Source organism: Schistocerca gregaria, unplaced genomic scaffold (genome assembly GCF_023897955.1).
Source record: "Schistocerca gregaria isolate iqSchGreg1 unplaced genomic scaffold, iqSchGreg1.2 ptg000841l, whole genome shotgun sequence".
Taxonomy (NCBI): domain Eukaryota; kingdom Metazoa; phylum Arthropoda; class Insecta; order Orthoptera; family Acrididae; genus Schistocerca; species Schistocerca gregaria.
In genome coordinates, this window is record NW_026062206.1 from 82,501 (window position 1) to 87,500 (window position 5,000).

The 5,000-nt window shown below is 53.9% G+C and overlaps 1 non-coding gene across 1 annotated transcript in view; it reads right to left on the reverse strand.

The window, feature by feature from the left end:
* LOC126322825 (small subunit ribosomal RNA) overlaps window positions 1-1,341 on the reverse strand; it is a 1,929-nt gene extending 588 nt beyond the window's left edge. Inside the window, exon 1 of the ribosomal RNA XR_007559236.1 lies at window positions 1-1,341. This exon is cut by the window's left edge and continues 588 nt beyond it. This is a non-coding gene — a ribosomal RNA (small subunit ribosomal RNA).
* Between the last annotated feature and the right edge of the window lie 3,659 nt (window positions 1,342-5,000).

Genomic DNA, 5,000 nt, shown 5'->3' on the forward strand with positions numbered 1-5,000 from the left:
GGTGTCCGGGCCTGGTGAGGTTTCCCGTGTTGAGTCAAATTAAGCCGCAGGCTCCACTCCTGGTGGTGCCCTTCCGTCAATTCCTTTAAGTTTCAGCTTTGCAACCATACTTCCCCCGGAACCCAAAAGCTTTGGTTTCCCGGAGGCTGCCCGCCGAGTCATCGGAGGAACTGCGGCGGATCGCTGGCTGGCATCGTTTATGGTTAGAACTAGGGCGGTATCTGATCGCCTTCGAACCTCTAACTTTCGTTCTTGATTAATGAAAACATACTTGGCAAATGCTTTCGCTTCTGTTCGTCTTGCGACGATCCAAGAATTTCACCTCTAACGTCGCAATACGAATGCCCCCGCCTGTCCCTATTAATCATTACCTCGGGTTCCGAAAACCAACAAAATAGAACCGAGGTCCTATTCCATTATTCCATGCACACAGTATTCAGGCGGGCTTGCCTGCTTTAAGCACTCTAATTTGTTCAAAGTAAACGTGCCGGCCCACCGAGACACTCAACTAAGAGCACCCTGGTAGGATTTCAACGGGGTCCGCCTCGGGACGCGCAAGCACGCCTTCGGCTCGCCCCACCGGCAGGACGTCCCACGATACATGCCAGTTAAACACCGACGGGCGGTGAACCAACAGCGTGGGACACAAATCCAACTACGAGCTTTTTAACCGCAACAACTTTAATATACGCTATTGGAGCTGGAATTACCGCGGCTGCTGGCACCAGACTTGCCCTCCAATAGATACTCGTTAAAGGATTTAAAGTGTACTCATTCCGATTACGGGGCCTCGGATGAGTCCCGTATCGTTATTTTTCGTCACTACCTCCCCGTGCCGGGAGTGGGTAATTTGCGCGCCTGCTGCCTTCCTTGGATGTGGTAGCCGTTTCTCAGGCTCCCTCTCCGGAATCGAACCCTGATTCCCCGTTACCCGTTACAACCATGGTAGGCGCAGAACCTACCATCGACAGTTGATAAGGCAGACATTTGAAAGATGCGTCGCCGGTACGAGGACCGTGCGATCAGCCCAAAGTTATTCAGAGTCACCAAGGCAAACGGACCAGACGAGCCAATCCGATTGGTTTTGATCTAATAAAAGCGTCCCTTCCATCTCTGGTCGGGACTCTGTTAAAAGCGTCCCTTCCATCTCTGGTCGGGACTCTGTTTGCATGTATTAGCTCTAGAATTACCACAGTTATCCAAGTAACGTGGGTACGATCTAAGGAACCATAACTGATTTAATGAGCCATTCGCGGTTTCACCTTAATGCGGCTTGTACTGAGACATGCATGGCTTAATCTTTGAGACAAGCATATGACTACTGGCAGGATCAACCAGGGAGCTGCGTCAACGAGAGCTGAGCAGCCGGCCGCCCGGGAGTGTGTCCCGAGGGCCCGCGCGAACACGCAAGCGTCCGCTCAATTATTCTGCAAACAGGAGGAGGCTGAGCTCCCCTGCACGATACACCTCGAAACCCTCTCAGGTCCCGGCGGCGCGCAGCGCCGTCCTAAGTACTTGGTCGGGTTCGAGAGAGGCGCAATCGCCCGGAGATAGGCGAGTAGACGCTTTCAGTGCGAACACCCGTGCTCCCAACTGAGCTTGCCGCTGCCGACAGAGGCCCGGGAGCGTGCTGTCGTGGCATTGCCGGCGGGAAACAACACGCGCCACCTACGGTGACCGGCAGCTCCAACGCCAGCGCCACAGAAGGGCAAAGCCCCACTTGGGTGCAGAAGCGAACTCTCCCAGCACAGCGCACGCGCCAACACGTCCGCAGAGCTGCGATACAAACCACCTACGAGAACCGCTGGGGGCGACCGAGCAGCAGACGGCGTCGCGACGCCGAGTGCCGGGCGGCGGCGCATCCTCAACGCACACAGTCCGCAATCGGACCAGCACACTGCAGATGTCCACCGCGCTTCGCACCGGGCTCGACAGAACCCACTTTGGCCGCCTGGCGCCGCGCGCAGGGTGCGCCGGCGCATAGCTGGGACGCCAGCCGGGCCCGTCGGCCGGCGCTCCTGCCACTGGGCGCCCCCCACCAGCCGGCTGTAGTGCGTGCGCTCACGCAGCGCGCGGCCAGCACGCCGGGCGGCCCCCCCTCACCGGCCGGGGACTGTCCCGCCAAGCCACAGCCTCGTATCGCTTCATACCCACATGGCCAACTCAGGTTCGGGGGCATGGCGGGTACCGCCGAAACAACCGGTTCACAGATGTACCGATCGTCGCTATCACCGATGCACCTGCAGCGCGAACAACCGCTCAACAACTGATTTCCAGTTCATTTGCGGATCTTTGGCAGCAAACGTATACGTCAATCTACATTTGCGAAATCTACGATTCTGGCATGCCTGCATGTTATGTGTCACGACACGCTACATCAGCCCACATACACACTGCGGCATGTACACGAGAGAACACGTGGAAGATGGTCCGCGCACGTGTGCAATGTCCCTTGCGCGGTCGACTGTCAACCGGCCTCTGTAGCATGTCGCAGATGTGGAACGCGGTCCACCGTGCTATCATGTTGTGTGGGGCAATACGATTAAATAGGAAAACCCTCGTCGCTACATCAACAGACGGCTCACGCTGATTCCCGGCAGAGGGAGGAGGGGGGGGGGGGGGGCCAACATGCAATACTTTCGTCCGTACCTACTTACCACATGTCTGTAACCTACTTACCACATGTCTGTACGGCGTACAACAGTGCAATCTCGCTGTAATGGGGAGACGAGACAAGTAGCATCGTGCACAACATATGGCCCTTATGATTCGCCATTGTAGGGCGCAGCCGGTGTACGGTCAAGCATGTGCCACATTATGTCACTCAGTACGTAACGACGGATGATCAGTGTGGGTTACGCGTACATCAGCGGACAGTCCACACAGGCCGTACCACAACGTACACTGACTGCATCGACAACCGAATGCAACTGAACAGCTGCAAGGCTCATTTCACAAACAAACGCCTGACCGACCAGCTTGGAAGGGCAGGAGGGGAGGGCGATATTCGTTCTGTAGCGGTACACCCTTCCAGTGGTTAGCGGGACTGTGTAGAAAGTACGCAACACTCGAAAGACCTTTATGTGAGGGTACGCACCATGGCATCAAGAAATACACATGACACCAGAGGATCCAAGCAGTGAACTATGTTCAGAGGGTTGCTGTTAGGCAAAGCTACATTCCTGTGACGTTACATGTGACAGTTAAGGTGCAGTGTAAGTTAGGTTAAGGTGCAGTGTAAGTTAGGTTAAGGTGCAGTGTAAGTTAGGTTAAGGTGCAGTGTAAGTTAGGTTAAGGTGCAGTGTAAGTTAGGTTAAGGTGCAGTGTAAGTTAGGTTAAGGTGCAGTGTAAGTTAGGTTAAGGTGCAGTGTAAGTTAGGTTAAGGTGCAGTGTAAGTTAGGTTAAGGTGCAGTGTAAGTTAGGTTAAGGTGCAGTGTAAGTTAGGTTAAGGTGCAGTGTAAGTTAGGTTAAGGTGCAGTGTAACTTAGGTTAAGGTGCAGTGTAACTTAGGTTAAGGTGCAGTGTAACTTAGGTTAAGGTGCAGTGTAACTTAGGTTAAGGTGCAGTGTAACTTAGGTTAAGGTGCAGTGTAACTTAGGTTAAGGTGCAGTGTAACTTAGGTTAAGGTGCAGTGTAACTTAGGTTAAGGTGCAGTGTAACTTAGGTTAAGGTGCAGTGTAACTTAGGTTAAGGTGCAGTGTAACTTAGGTTAAGGTGCAGTGTAACTTAGGTTAAGGTGCAGTGTAAGTTAGGTTAAGGTGCAGTGTAAGTTAGGTTAAGGTGCAGTGTAAGTTAGGTTAAGGTGCAGTGTAAGTTAGGTTAAGGTGCAGCGTAAGTTAGGTTAAGGTGCAGCGTAAGTTAGGTTAAGGTGCAGCGTAAGTTAGGTTAAGGTGCAGCGTAACTTAGGTTAAGGTGCAGCGTAACTTAGGTTAAGGTGCAGCGTAACTTAGGTTAAGGTGCAGCGTAACTTAGGTTAAGGTGCAGCGTAACTTAGGTTAAGGTGCAGCGTAACTTAGGTTAAGGTGCAGCGTAACTTAGGTTAAGGTGCAGCGTAACTTAGGTTAAGGTGCAGCGTAACTTAGGTTAAGGTGCAGCGTAACTTAGGTTAGGGGCCAACGTGGGTTAGGTTAGGGGCCAACGTGGGTTAGGTTAGGGGCCAACGTGGGTTAGGTTAGGGGCCAACGTGGGTTAGGTTAGGGGCCAACGTGGGTTAGGTTAGGGGCCAACGTGGGTTAGGTTAGGGGCCAACGTGGGTTAGGTTAGGGGCCAACGTGGGTTAGGTTAGGGGCCAACGTGGGTTAGGTTAGGGGCCAACGTGGGTTAGGTTAGGGGCCAACGTGGGTTAGGTTAGGGGCCAACGTGGGTTAGGTTAGGGGCCAACGTGGGTTAGGTTAGGGGCCAACGTGGGTTAGGTTAGGGGCCAACGTGGGTTAGGTTAGGGGCCAACGTGGGTTAGGTTAGGGGCCAACGTGGGTTAGGTTAGGGGCCAACGTGGGTTAGGTTAGGGGCCAACGTGGGTTAGGTTAGGGGCCAACGTGGGTTAGGTTAGGGGCCAACGTGGGTTAGGTTAGGGGCCAACGTGGGTTAGGTTAGGGGCCAACGTGGGTTAGGTTAGGGGCCAACGTGGGTTAGGTTAGGGGCCAACGTGGGTTAGGTTAGGGGCCAACGTGGGTTAGGTTAGGGGCCAACGTGGGTTAGGTTAGGGGCCAACGTGGGTTAGGTTAGGGGCCAACGTGGGTTAGGTTAGGGGCCAACGTGGGTTAGGTTAGGGGCCAACGTGGGTTAGGTTAAGGGCCAACGTGGGTTAGGTTAAGGGCCAACGTGGGTTAGGTTAAGGGCCAACGTGGGTTAGGTTAAGGGCCAACGTGGGTTAGGTTAAGGGCCAACGTGGGTTAGGTTAAGGGCCAACGTGGGTTAGGTTAAGGGCCAACGTGGGTTAGGTTAAGGGCCAACGTGGGTTAGGTTGCCAGAGATGTGTCAAATCAGGATGTACGTTTGGC